This window comes from Equus asinus, chromosome 11, assembly GCF_041296235.1.
Source record: "Equus asinus isolate D_3611 breed Donkey chromosome 11, EquAss-T2T_v2, whole genome shotgun sequence".
NCBI lineage: Eukaryota > Metazoa > Chordata > Mammalia > Perissodactyla > Equidae > Equus > Equus asinus.
Genome location: NC_091800.1, coordinates 68,547,430 through 68,562,806, shown reverse-complemented (window position 1 = coordinate 68,562,806; position 15,377 = coordinate 68,547,430). Strand labels below are relative to the sequence as shown.

Here is a 15,377-nt window from a genome sequence, read left to right as displayed (position 1 = left end):
GACCATGAGCCCTGCCAAGCTTAGGAGAACCTCCCAACACTTCCAAGTTCAAAGTTCACCACTTCAGCCCTCTGTGACCTTTAGCACATTTCTTCAACTCTGTGTTGATATCCTCCTCTGTAAAATGGAATAATAGTTATTGTGAGTTTTAAATAAGGCAATACATGTAAAACACTCAGACCATGCTGGTATAGAAATAATAAGTGCTCGGTAAATGTTAGTTTTTATTTTTATTTCACAGGAAAAAGTAGAGGAAACAGGAGTCTCCTCACCTTGAACACAGAGTTGTTCCCTGCCTCCTGTCTTGTCTTCCTCCTCTGTTTGCCAACTATGTCCCCACTCAGCCACCTGTGTCCTCACCTCCTGATCTCTCAGGCCCTTGTTGTAGACTGACTTCTGCCCCCATTGCTTTACCAAGTCTGTTTTCTCCATCAGCACTCATAACCTCTTAAATGAGAGAGCCAAAGGCAATTTTATTCTCACTTAGCAGCAGGAGCATTTGGCCCTGTTCATCCCTCAGTTGTTAAAACGCTTTCTTCCTTTGCCTTCGGCAGTACCACTCTCTCCCATCTCACTCATCACGTTCCCGGTCTCTCTCTTGCTGGCTTCTTATTCTGCCTATTCCCTAAATTGACGTTCTGAGCTGAATCATTCTTGGTTGTGGGGGGCTGTCCTGTGCATTGTAAGGATTTAACAACATCCTGGACTCTACCTCCTTCCCCAGTTGTGACAACCACAAAGGCCTCCAGACTTTGCCAAATGTCCCCTGGAGGGGCAAAATCAACCCCAGTTTAAAAACACTGCCCTGAAGCATTACTTCCTCTGCCTCCTCATTTACGTGCCCTCTTGGGAGATCTCATTCATTCCTGTATCATCAGCTTGCATCATGATGACCATGATTCCCATGTTTCATTTTCCCAGCACTTTTTTTTTTCTGGGTTTTACGTAAAAGACCAGTGAGCCTGGCCATTTCTATTCATTTGTGGGGTTTTAAAGCAACAGGTTGTGTTGCTGTCTCTGCTCTCTCAGTTTCTCTCTGCCTCTCTCTCCACACACATATCTGCTCTCCATCCCCACTCCAGGCCGAACCCCTTGCTTTTTCACACACCACTGACCACATACAGCTCACTTTTTTCCTTGAACCTCACCCTCTACGGAAGAAGTAAATGTTTTGCAAGTCTTGTGCTTGCTACGGATTTCACTGAAGTTTTGTGGTTGTTTAGAAGGACTGATCTTTAATGCTCACTTTGATGCTTCATTATAAAAACTTCTACCTTTGAATAATTGTTCTCTGATCTTAGCTTTACTAGTTAGTATTTCTAATACTGTTGTGTTTATAGCTAAACTCATTATGTTCTAATTGACACATTCTTAAAAAAATCAGTTTTGCCCAATGCTGGAAAATATTCTATTTTACCTATGAAATATTTCTATCTTAAATGCAGGAAGTGGGAAGCCCCCTTTTCATCATCCTGCCTTGATTAGGTCAATTTCCAGGTGCAAAGGAAGCAGTTCTGTCATGGTCTTCCTCCTGTGGCTCTAAGCAGTTGGGACACCCTCCAATCAAGTGTCTAAGAACAGTTCTGTTCTTTGCTTAGTCCCCCATCCATTGACTTGGAATGAAAACATCGCTCACTTAATGAAGATAGTTGTAAGAATTAACTACAGGGGTAGGAGAGGGGGAAAGCAGGTTTTCAGGTTAAAATGCTGAATAAAATTTACAGAGATGAGAAATATTAAATAAAATAAGCCAAATAAGCCCTTGAGAAATGTCTATTCCAGCAAATTTTAAAATTTTGATTAATGGTTCTGGAGTTCTGCCCTTCACATTTTTTTCTTGATAGAATAAGCTTAGGTGAAAATATAAAGCAATTTTTCTTTGCCTGGAAAAAAAAGCCTCCAAAGTAAAACATTCATTTTAGCTACTTGGATGTTACCCTCAAGTGAAAATTCTATTTGTTAATGTTTAGAAAATACACATTTCCATTAATCTGCTACTCTGCAGGTTTCCCTTTTTCCCTTATAACATTCTAAATAAGTATGCTGCCTCTGACTTACTCTGCAAATGTTTCAGCTATCATAAAATAGAATAGCGCACCACGTATTAAAATTAAATCAGTTTAAAATTCTCAGGAGTTGACACTGTGGTTGCTTAAGTTAATAGACTAATCAAACCATAGTTTTAGATGATGTTTCTGCAATATCCTAATTACTGCAATCTGATTTTCCTTAGTAATTGTGAAGGTCAAAACTGGAAGCTTGCTTCAAAAAGGAAATTAAAAGTTAAGAATAAAAGACAAGGAAGACGTTTTTATCCCCAATATATGTCATGATAGATTATTAAGTTGACCTTGTAAAAAGTTAAAGAAAGATTTTGCTGTAAATCACATTGGAGTTGACTATAAGGTATGGAAAGTGTGTTCGAAATCTTCTGGAAACAGCATAATTTCATTTAGTTGTGTTATTTTTCAAAAAAGGTGATTATTAAACAGAAAAATCATATCTACACGTGTTTTGATTTTTATGCCTTTGTAAGGCTTTCATGTGATTAAAAGCAGAAGTAGGGAAAACATCCTTTGTCAGACCACATGTCTTGATTTGGTGATTCCAAAAATATGGTCCTGGTATATACGGGACAAACCTTAGCAATTGATGGGCAAGGGGCTACTTAGACCGATTATGGATTCCAGGAAGGACCTCTCTGTTCTCAAAAAATATATCCCTAATCACATTCTGATACCTGAAATCCCATTCCTAAGGAATTAAGTTCTTCAACCTTTAGTGAAAAATAGCATTAAAATCCAGAAATTTCTAGGATGCATAAGATAAAACATATTTCTTTTTTCAGATTTTTCTTGTGAAAAGTTTACAACATACAGAAAAATTGAAGGATAAATTTCTCCACCTGGATTCAACAGTTGTTCACATTTTGCTATAAGGGTTGATTTTCTCTTTCATAGCTTTTTGTTTGTTTGTTTTGCCAGGATCCAATAAAGGTCCACATATTACTATTGGTTATATCTTTTTAGTCTATTAAACATAGAGCTGTCTCCTCATCTTTTTGGTGTTTTTATTTTTTTCCTTGACATTGATGTTTTGAAGACAGCAGGCCAGATGTCTTAGAGAATGTCTCATCCTCTGGATTTGTCTAGTTATTTCTTCATGGTGTCATCTAATTTATCTCCGTTTTCTGAATTTCGTATAAACTGGAAGTTAGGTCTACATAGAGGCTTGGGTAGTTTCAGGTCAAACATTTTTGGCAAGAAGCTTTTATAGGTGATGCTATGCATGTTATATTCCTGTATACCAGGAGGCCTATAAAAATTAATTGAAGGACTTATTTATTCCTACACTGAAGTATAAATGATTCCTAGTGGGTCCTTTCCTGAACCCAGGTTTTATTAGGAAAGAGTGAACTGAAAGCGATTAGACCTCAAGATTCTCAGAGCAACGTTGGCATAGAATTTCTTCATGTGCTGGGGGAATAAGCCAGGTTAGCATAAGCAGCAAAATTCAGCTCTGCGTAAGGTCAAGAAAACCATTTGCCTCAAAAATCTAATGTTCCCAAAGTGCATGTGGATCATAGATTTAAATAAGCTGCTGTATTTTGATAAGGCTGGTCTAATACAGGGACAAGCATGGTGCAGTGTGACAACTCTGGCCTAAGAGCTGAGACCTGAGTTCTAGTCCCACCTCTGTCACCAAATAATGGTGTGACTTTGGGAATCATTAACCTCTCTGCGCTTTCATTGATTCACACGTGGGAGCAGAGGCTGTTGTCCCAGCTGATCTGAGGTCATTTGTAAATATTACGTAAACACTGATGTGATTCAATGCCAGTGTTTACTTCTTGTTGAGACAAGGAACAACACTCTGATTTTACTTCTTGCTACCCTTACGGGGCAAGGAAGGAAGCATCAGTCATTCCCAAATCAAAGCATTCCTCCTTATCCAGTTGTTCAGACAATCGTTATTAAGAGGGCAGTATGTGCAGTCTGAATACAGTGCTTCTGTCTGTGGTGTGATGGCTTCCTTCCTGCCCACCAGGGAAGAATTGGGCACTGGACTATCAATGGGAAAAGACAGAGAATGATGGGGTGGAGTGCAGCCCCTCCTGAAACATATGCAGCCTTATGTGGTTGGGGAAAACTGGGTGTAGTCAACTCTTCCCATTCCAAGTGATGGGAATGGGCTGGATAGCTGAGTGGTGGAATCTGGGGTGAGGGCCCTGCTTTCTGTTCTAATTTAGGAGACCCCTGGAGAAGTGCCCTTATAGCTCCAGCTGCAGCATAGAGGAGAGTGAGTCCGACGAGGCTTCTGCCTCACGTTGCAGAGTCTTGCCTGAGTCCTGACCACAGGAAGCAGCAAAGCTTCACTATCCCTTCCTCTCCCTCCATCCCACCCACCCACAAAAGTCCTCTAGAAAAACTCTGGCCTGTGTATTCCAGGAGGACAGGGAGGAAGAGGGGAGAAGAGCTGACTTGTCACCAAGGCTCCTGGGTACAAGTGAGGTGGGTCAGGAATTGGTCAACGCGCCCGGGGGGGGGGGGGCGGGAGTGACATGGAATTGGGAGTGTAACGGTACAAAAAATAGGACTAGAGAAGTGGCTGAAAGCGGTGGAAAGACAAGAGTGAGAGGCACCTGGGAGGTTGGAGGGGAATCAGGGCCAAATAGCACAGGTGCTTCTGTGTTCTGGCCTCTTTTCTGAGCCTCTGGTCATTTAACGCCATCTAGTGTGTCTTCAATGGGGCAAAGGAAGAGATTGATGTATTTCTTGTTTCTGGCATTTATTTTTGAAATAAGGGATTTAGGAAACTCCTGGGTTAACTTTGTTTCGTGTTTTTTCTTTGAGTGAATAATCAGGCCTTATCCCTTAATGGCTGGATGGGGCGGGCTTGAGAGATGGTGCAGGGATATAGTTGGGAGGCTGGCCCACTTCATCAAAAGAGAGAGACAAGCAATTAAGCTGACAAGTATTTAATGAGCGCCCAAGCCTCTGAAACTCCAGCTCTGGAATCCAAGTTTTCTGGCCTTTAGGGCATTGTGCAAAATCCACATGGTTAGTTAGGCATTTGTTTGATGGATGTGGGAGTATTGGATCAGAACATACGAAAAGCTTGGTAGGTTGTTCTTGAGTATAATTTACTTAATTGTTTCTGGCCTGGTAAGTATACCCACAGGCTTTATATTGATGCATGAGATTCAACAAAAACAAAAAACAATAAGGTCTTTATTGACTTGTGGTTTAATGGCTTTAAATAAATTAACTTCTTTTGGATCAATTCAGCCCACTGATGATATTTGCAATCTATTAACTTTTTTATACTTCTCCCCTAAGTTACAACTTTAATATATAACTTTGAAAAATCACTTTACATCATCAAGCAAAGGTATTACTTTCTACACACAGAGAACTTCAAGATGCATATACATGCCCATAAAAAAGCATCTACAAGAAAAAGCTGAGTCCTGACCCCAGATTCCAGTTTTCAGATTTAGACTCTAATGTCATTTTTCTTTAATTGAAATAGGTTTTCTCAAAAAAAGAATTATGCTGTATGGGTCAGCAGTTAATTCTGCACCAAATAAATTGTTTTAAACTGCTGTGGACTGAATTGTGTCCACCCCACCCCCCTTCATATGTTGAAGCCTAACTCCCATCGTGACTGAATTTGGAGATAGGAGTTTTAGGAGGTAATTAGGTTAGAAAGGTCAGAACAGTGGGGTCTTAATCCTAATCCGATGGGATTGGTGGCATTTTAAGAAGAGGAAGAGTGCGCCAGTCTGTAAGCCAGGAAGAGTTCTTACCAAGATCGGCTGGCACCTTGATCTTGGACTTCGCAGCCTCCAAACTGTGAGAAAATAGATTTCTGTTGTTTAAGCTCCCCATCTATTGAACTTTGTTCTGGCAGCTAAGATGATAACCTTAAGAAACTACTCATAGTGTCTCTGAGCCTGAGTTTCCTGATATGTAAGAGTTGTGGATCAGGCTAAATAAACCCTTAGTTCTCTTCCATCTCTCGCGTTACTTACTCTGATTCTAATGGAAATTGTCTGGCTCCAGAAGAGCACCAAATTTTTTTTTATTTTTTAGAAATTCTGAGTTTCCAATTTTCAGAAAAGTTATAAAGCGGTACAGAGAAGTGCCGTATATCTTTTACCCAGGTTTACCAACTTTTAATATTTTTCTCCATACATCTTTTTATATTCTGTGTGTGTGTGTGTATTTGCACACATATTATTTATTTATTTTTCTGAACCATTTGAGACTAGATTGCAGATATGACATTTTTTATCCCTTAATACTTCAGTACGTATTTCCTAAAAACAAGGATATTTTCTTATCTAATTTTGGTGGCCAACTTCAGAAAATTTAACATTGATATGACATTTTACATAATCTACAGTCCATGTTCCAATTTCTTCAATTGTCCCAATAATATCCTTTAAAGCATTTCCCCTCCGGAATAGGACCCAGTCCAGGGTCACGTAATGCATTTAGTTGTCATGTCTGTTTATCCTCCTTCCATCTGGAACAGTTCCTCAGCTTTGCTTTGCTTTCATGACTTTAACAGTTTTGAAGAATACAGGCTAGTTATTTACTAGAATGACCTTTATTTTGGATTTGTTTAATGTTGCCTCATGATTAAATTCAGGTTATATATCCCTGGCTGGACCACTAGTTAAGTGACATTTTGTCTTTTCCAGGAATCACATTAGGAGGCACCATGATGTCTGAAAGCCCTTCATTGGTGATGGTAATCTTGATGACTAGATCAAGCCACTGTATAGTTTCTATTTTTTCCCCTTGCAACGATTAAGCAATCTTTGGTGAGACTCTTCGAGACCATGCAATGATCCTACTAAACATTTAACTTTCCCCCAGACTTAGCACCCATTGATGATTCTTGACTGACCCAGTCTTTACTATGATGTTTGGAAAATGGTGATTTCCAATGCCAGCACTCCTTCCACATTTATCACTTGGCACAGTTCATTCAGCTATAAGCCAGAACCCTCAGTCTCCTCCCCCCCAATATTGTACTCATGGATTTTCATTTTATTCAAAGGGGGAATCATCTATTACTCTCCTTATTTATTTTGATGCTTAGAGTGTCCCAGATTTGGTCAGTGGGAGCCCCTTCAAACTGGTTCCTATGTCCGTTTGACATACTCCCATCTTTTCAATACTTCTGAGAAATACTGATTAAAATCAGAGGCAAATCAAAATAAGTACTATTTTTTTGTGCTGTGGAGTCCCAGGAACAAAGTTAAGGACAGATTATCAACTGATACCAGTTCAAAAATTTATTAGATACTATAACTGTATATAACATATTCTCTTTAGTTGTGCTATTCTCAGGTCTTCTAGTTAGTTCTCATAATTAGTTTTCATAGTTGTCATAGGTAATTACCCTGGAGTTGGCCAAAATCCTTGGGCTAATTTGGAAGACAGGCCTGCAGCCTACGCAAAGCTTTACCACATGGAGTCTTCTTCAACACTTTATCCTCATTTGAATGCCAACTTCTTTGTCATCTAGCCCTTGCTGTGATGTGTGTGCCAAGATTTTCACTTCACTTTAGCCCTTGGCAGTTGGCCCCTGAAGAAGTTCCGATGGTTCGTCTTGCCTCTGCAATCTTGCTGAGCAAAGCCAGACTTTCTCCCAAACTCAGTAATATTTTCATTCCTGCTATCCACACTAAGGCACTGAGCTAGAGGTTTCCAAACTTTCTCTTTTCACAATGCTCTTAGTGTCTCTGTAGTTTTTTCCAATGCCCCCAAGCCAAAAGAAGTATCGAACGGTTCCTTTTATTAAGTACTCAGGCCCAAACAACTTATTAAGTATTTATGTCCAACAACTTGGTAATTGTTTGGAAAAAATTATACACATAAATTAAAAGAAAAGTTATATATTTTTTTTAATGATTTTTTTTTAAGATTTTATTTTTTTCCTTTTTCTCCCCAAAGCCCCCCGATACATAGTTGTATATTCTTCATTGTGGGTCCTTCTAGTTGTGGCATGTGGGATGCTGCCTCAGCGTGGTTTCATGAGCAGTACCATATTCGCACCCAGGATTCGAACCGACGAAACACTGGGTCACCTGCAGTGTAGCGCGCGAACTCAACCACTCAGCCACGGGGCCAGCACTAAAATAAATGTTAAATTTTTATTTCATTCTTAAACAACCATCATTGCTTTCCAATGGGATGTGTGTACCTGTTGCATAGTGCACAATTTCTCCAGCTGTGGAAGCAGATTAGACATTGGCCCACCTATTTCCTGTTGTACATTTATTTTCATGGGCAATTGCTTTTTATCACAACTGCTGAAACCCCAGCTAAGAGATGATGTCACTGGCAGAAATGAGGAGTGCTCTATTGCTGAAACTATGAACTACCCAGTGATTTGTGCAGTGTCCCACAGATGTCCAGTATAACTGTGTCTCCCTCAAAAATGGAAAATATTCTGCACTGCAGTGCCCCAGGGTGCTTATCTGCACAGTTTGGGAACTATGATACACTAAATTCTGGAAACTTTCAGTCTCCTTTGTAAAACAGCAACAACAAACATGGAGTTGATGTTAAAAATCTTATCACCAATGGTGAAACTAGTAGAGTTCATTATGTAGTGTATGAATGAATAATTATGTAGCACCAAGCTGTGGCTCTTTTTCACAGTTTATAAATTGGGTGATCACAACGTTTATTTTCCAACTATTCTAGCATACTTTTAAAAGTGAAAGGGGTACTGCCATGACAGGATTCTGGGACAACAGATGTAAACAGGGACTGTCCTGGGCAAACTGGTTTGTGTGGCCACCCAGTTAACCCACGACATACATCATATCCCCTACATTCTGAAATCCACCTTTACTTAACAAATGATCATCACAATGCGGCTTTTATCATCTCGTAATTTCCCCAAGGATCTTATCACGTTAAATTGTGAAACGTGAAGTTTATTTGTCGTGCTCTTTCTTCTCTTCTCTCTCCCGATCTTTTCCCTCCATTTCCCCTCAGACCCTGGACCTTTTCTTCCCCTACTCTCACCCCAAATCCCATCAAAACCTACCAGCCACTTTCCTAGTCATCCGGGTTCAAGTCTTTCCTGCCGTGTTTTGAGGAGAATGTGAAAGGGAGCTACATTCATGACACACGAGAAAGCCTGTCAAAGTCCTCTTTTCTCATCCTGCCTTTATGTATCACCTGTGCCAGGCTGCTGCTCCAAATTTCTCCTCCTTCCACTCCATGCCCCGGAAATCCTTCACAGGTCAACGTCCATCTCTAAGCTCTCTTTGCTCTCTTTCTCCTCCTTAGCCAATGACTTTTAAATTTCAAACTCTTCTCTTATCTGTATTTCACGCAACAAAGGAACCCAGAAAGCGACTCTCCACCTTAGATATCGCAAACACTTCCAATATTCAATCTTTTATTTTTCCTTTCACATTCGAATGCATGCATCAATCCCTCAAAACCGGCTCTGAAGCTTCCACTTAAACGCAAAGCTCCAAGGAGCCGGCTAACAGGGCGGTACAATAATCATGCTGCCTTCAGAGAATTAGAATTCAACTAGAGAGAAAATACGTATATATAATCAACAGGATATCTGGGCATTGCAGAATGTCTGTACCTGGCCCGTAGCGGATGCTTCAGAAACAGTTGTCTACTGATGCAGGAAGTAGTACTGACATCAGATAATCGTGGTTCATACTCGCCAAGCTTTTATGGAGCGCCTGCAGTGTGCCAGGCTGGCTCCGTGCAAAGTGGTGGTGGGCGAAGGGGGCATTTCGAGGGCCCAGGATCTCAAGGAGGCTGCAATCCTGCCTCCATACCCTTGTCCACTCCTTCACCCCAATCGCGACAGAGATGTGCGGCCACAGCGGGAAGGGCCTAGCCCGCCTGCGCAGGCGGCTCGCCAAGGGCACCACCCTGTCCCGGGGTCGCGGGGACCAGCCCTGGGAGGATGGAACCCGCTTCCAGAGGAGCGGCCCAGCCCCGCCGCGCGGCCTCCATCACTGCTCCGGACCCAGCTCTGCGGGGCTGTAGGCGCCCAGGCCACCGGCCGCCGACCCGAGGCCGATACACGGGCTCGTTCGTGATGCCCGTTGTTGCTAATTACGTCAGAAACTCGGATTATATTGAAGAAAGTAACGTATACAGTGCACCTAATCATAGCTTATAAAAAGCAAGGCAGAAGAATTCTGATGTAACCGTTCAATACAAGAAAGAAACCGTCAGCGATTGTGGGGAGGAAACGGATATGAAGACTTCAATAACAGTTTACTCCAAAGACAGCAAAAAAGGGCGCCGAAATAGCTCAGTTGGGAGAGCGTTAGACTGAAGATCTAAAGGTCCCTGGTTCGATCCCGGGTTTCGGCAGGGCCTTCTTTTTTTAATTTGAAGGGATTCAAATTTCCAAGGACTCCTTGCCTACAGTAACCTGGCTTACTAAAGCCAGCGCAAGTGAAAACTGGGACTTCAAGGGCGAGCGAGAAAAAGAAAACCCTTCTCAGTCTCTCTCAGGAGAGCAGCCACTTGGCACCGCCGCTTCCGGGGCGCCTAACGGGCGGGCGGCAAGGTGCTGCTGCGCATGCGCGGCGCGGAGCCTCGCGGGTGCAGAAGCCCTGCTCCGCCGCGGAAACCGCGAAGTCCGGCCGCGCGAAGCCCACGAGAGCGCGCCCCCGGGCGGTGAGACGCAGCGCGCGTCCCCGGCCCGGGCCTGGGCGCGCCCGGGGGTGAGAGGGTGCCAGGCGCTGGTTGCGGGCAGGCGCTGCCTTGGCGGCTGGTGGTGTGAGAGAGGAGTCGGTCTGCCTTGGGGGACGAGAAAGACGACGTCATCCCGAATTTCATTACCCAAAGCGTCCGAGTTTGAAAAGCAAAACCCTGCTGTCTAATCAGATGGCCCCCATCTGGCCCTGCCGGTGAAGGGAACCGGCAGCGCAGTCTTTCTGGTTGGGGGCGCACGCGGGGCGGCTCGGGTGGCTTGACCAAGGTTACTTGTCGGATGGGTCAAGGCGCGGCAGCTTTACAGCTCTGTAAACTGTATCAGTCTTGCACCTAAACAACTTTATTTAGAGTCTAGATTGGTGGCTCCTAAAGTGTGGTCCCCTGACCAGCAGCCTCATCTTTACCTGGGAAGTAGTTAGAAACGCAGATTCTGGGCCCCACCTCAGACCCTAGTGAATTGGAAACTGGGGCTGCGCCCAGCACCAGGTGTTTTAACAAGCCCTCCAGGTGATTCTGAAGCAGCTATAGTTTGAGATCCACTTATTTAGACGTTCTTTTTCTAAAAGAGCCCTCTCCTAAGACTTTTTGTGAACAAGCTTTTTCCTTTTACTGTCTTTTGTCCTGAAGTCTGAAATAAAGCTTAGACACTTGCTCGAAATTAATTTTTCTGAGAATTTTGGCTTTTGCACTGTGTGTTGCGGGTGGGATGTGCAGGGGTATGAGCTTTCCTAGGCTGGTGGTGTGCAGTACAGAAAGTGGAGGCCCGGACCCTGCTTCTAAATTGTGTGGCTCGTGCCAGCTGAGCCAGGACTTGGGTAGAAGTTGCAAGGATGTAGATTTGAATTAAAGGAGGAAGAAATTTCAATCTATTGGAATCACTAGAAAACAGAATCTGCAGTTTAGTGGGGTGGTGAGTTGCTGGTCTGCAGTTGAATGAGTCACTTGTGGGATTTGTACCTTGGGTCTTGCATATCTTCTGCTTCTATTGGTTTGAAAGGAAAAGGCAACTCACGCTTATGAAGTACTGTGTGCTCTCAGGTTAATTCACTCATCAATTGGACATTAATTATTGACTCCCCACTATGTGCCAGGCATGATTTTATCTTCATGACTACCTCATGAAGCGCATATCATTATCTTCATTTTACCGTAACAATCCTTGTAGGATTGCAAGGATTAAACATAATGTGTGTCAGTCATCTTACATCTGCCAGCTCCTCAATGTTACTATATATTAATAGTTGTTGGGATGTTTGGTTAACTGTGTGCATAAAAATGAGGGAAACCAAAAGCTTTTGCTGGTTAATTGGAAAGGGCTCTGTGGGGAAGTATGTCTTGACTGGACCCTCAGAGGAGGATTTCTTGGATAGCAAATAGACCCAACTGGAGCTCAACAAGCTATCCGCTTGTTTAAATGGAAGCAGAATGGTGTGCGAGCTGAAAGTGAGTGACTTCATTTCAGACAGCCTGAGGCCTGACTACCCTGAGAGACAGACATCGTAAAACCATGGATTTGCTACTGGAGTAGGCATGTTTGGTATCCAGGAGACTAGAGGCACATACTTGTTAGAAGTCTGAAGAGAGGAAGATGAAACCGGATAGTTGGGGCAGGCCCCCACTGGGAGTGTGGTTGTAAAGGGTTTTGCTGGCCTTGTGGGAGGGAGGAATGATCATGACGAAAGTAGTCAGCATTAAAAAAATTACATATATATAATTTTAAAAATAATTATATAACGTACATTTACATATATATATATTTTTTACCTTAAGAAGTAAAGTCTAAAGATGTAATCTGATCATCTTTATTGCCTTTCATTGACGTGTGAAGTGCTCTGATAGATGTCAAACACCATCACTTCCCAGGAGTGAAGGCTGAGAAAGACTGAACACGAGTTGTCTGCAGCTCCGGGGTACCTCTTTGTAACTAAGGAGAAGGTGAGGGTGGAAGTGTGGAGTCAGCGCTTACTTTGGAAAAGAAATGCTTTCAGTGGGAAGAACACTATCAACATTAAACATTTATAAGAGTTAATGCTCATTGCAGCGCTCTATTGTCAGCAGAAAGGTCAGGAATGTCGCCTCTTACTTCAGGCCATCTATTTGGGGTGGAAGGGGGAAGGCATCTCAAATTTCCTTGGAAAGCTTTTAGAAGGGAACCTGGGACATCTGGCCCATCTAACAAATTTCTAAGGTGATGTGCAAGCATGTTGCTAAATGACTCTTTATTTCTTAATTATTCTGGACACTATATTCATTTTAGGCCAGAACTATGATATAGTGAAGCTGTTATAATTGTTATATACATTAAACTAGATGAGCATTTAATAATTCATTGGGGCCTTTTGTGTAGTCAATGTGTACATACATTAATGCCTATTTTATTAGTCTTGGGTCATAATTCTAGTCTTTTAAATGTATAATGCTTTACAGTTGTTTAGTTTCATGTTATATCATTTGTCATATCTCAGATTTATCTGTTGAACCTTGGTCAGAAATACAACTCCTGTTTGGATTTGCCTGAGATTCCAGGAATGTATGGATCCTACACAATCATCCTCAATACATGGTGTCAGATTGGATTACCATGTTTAAGTGTAGCTCACTTATCTAACTGAAAATCTTGGAGGGTTGTTTGCAGGTCCTGACTGTTGGGGTGTAATGTTTGGGAGAAGGCCAGTTGATAGCCTGGGAATGAAGCAGGACCATTTGAGCAAAGGCAAGGGTCTTCTTATAACAGACACCTGGTCACATATTAGTTCCATAAATTCCAATTTTCATATAATGAATTGTCTTAAATCAGGATGCACAAATATGTGCCTATTGACTGCCTTCATATATTCCACAGAGCATTTTGAGCAACCCCTCCTGCTCCAAACTTCATTGACTCTCTAGTCCAAAGTGTCAAGAATAACTAGAGTCAACATTTCTGGAGTGTTCTTTATGTGCCAGGCATTCTGAGGAGCACTTTTCATATGCAATCCCATTAAACTTGTGAATAACCTTTTGAGGGAGGAGGCATAGTTGAATGTAAATTAAAAAAAAATGTTACATAGGAGTGCTGTTGTGAAAAGCCAGCATAATTCTGAGATGTCTTAAAATGGAACATGAGCCAAAAAAATAAAGCAGTAGTTCTTTTATATGTTGCATTAGTGAGATCCATGTGAGAGCTTTTTGATCAGTTTTAATTAACTTGAGAGAAAAAGGTTAACAAAGAACAAAAACATGATTAAGGAAGAGGAGATTGATTTTAAAAACAATGACAAAAGGATATGAAATAGATTTGCCAAAATAAAAGAAAGCTAAGAGTAACTTGATTGTGGTTCAAATTACTATTTCTCAGGAGTATATAATTTCCAGGGAGCTGCCATAAGAAGAAATAGATTTAGACGAAGGCAGGAGAGATTTATGTTAGATAGCAAGAGAAGTTGTGATAAGATATTTGACCTAGTTTTGTGATAGAAAAGTGTCAGTCAAGATTGGATAAACTAGAGAATTGCTGTTGAATAAATTTGTATGTGTTTAAGAGGACTGCTTTGGTATGTAGGGAAGGAAAAAAACTTTTCCCTACTACCCTCCTAGGTTCTCAGCTGGGGCCCTGTAAACTAGGCTGACAAAAGACAGATTAACATGAGACAAACAAGTAGAATTTATTAATATGTGCAGTGTGCATACACATGGGCTCAGTGATGCGTAACTCAAAGAGGTGGCTAGAACTTGGGCTTACAGAGCATCTTAATAGAAGAAAAGTAAATTTGTAGAGAAGTGACAAGACAAAGGAGAAGGACTTCGAGCTTCTGGGGGGCAAATTGTGGGAAGGCAGATGTGAGGGGGAACTAACGGAAGATAAGAGCTAGTTAGCAAAGTTTGTTCTGTAGATTTCTCTGGTGCTGTCTCTGGGCTAATTCGGGTCTAGAGTTGTCTCCGTGATTAACTTCTGTCCTTCCCGGTAGAGAAGGAGACAGCTTTACAAGTTTATGTCCTGTTTTTAGGTAAATGGAGGGGAGGGGGCAGAGAGCTTTTCTTGTATCTGCTTCTTCTCAATTGCCTTCAGCTTAAAATAATCCTTATGGCAAAGTGGCATGATTGGGGGCGGCATAATCTGCCATCCTTCAGACACTTTCAGAAAATCTACTGAGTTGTGGTTTCTTTGTGGTTGTTGCTGTTGATAGTTCAGGAAGGAAGGGGGTGGGGTAGTGTGAGGTGTGGACGTTGCTGGCAGAGACCATAAAAAGGGTGGTTGGGATGGATCTTATTATTTCTTAACACTAAGTGTGTCTAGGAGGAATACCAGCACCTGTCCCTGCCTCTGTGATGCGTTAGTGTGTACTCTAGTTAGAAAAAATTTTAAAAAGCACTCTGCATCCTGATATAGATTAAGACAGCCCCCCAGAGGATCCCCCTGTCTGGTTAGAGTCCCCATAATAAATGAAAAATGAAGCCATGAGCCTTTCCTCAAAGTTATTGACTCTGCATCAAAGATAATTTTTATCCATGACAATTTCAATGTTGATATCTGAAGATATGTGATGACCTTGGTAAATAAAACACTGTGACAGAATCACTGTTTTCTGATCATGAACAGACTAAATGTACACTTGGTAACATCGCTCATCTTGTGTGTAGATGCTGGTGTGAGTTGATTTTGGGGGG

General features: G+C 41.9%; 1 non-coding gene across 1 annotated transcript; it reads left to right on the top strand.

The window, feature by feature from the left end:
- Window positions 1–10,309: 10,309 nt before the first annotated feature.
- Window positions 10,310–10,382, top strand: TRNAF-GAA (transfer RNA phenylalanine (anticodon GAA)). Its single transcript has one exon. It is a non-coding gene; the product is annotated as a tRNA-Phe (tRNA).
- Window positions 10,383–15,377: the final 4,995 nt, after the last annotated feature.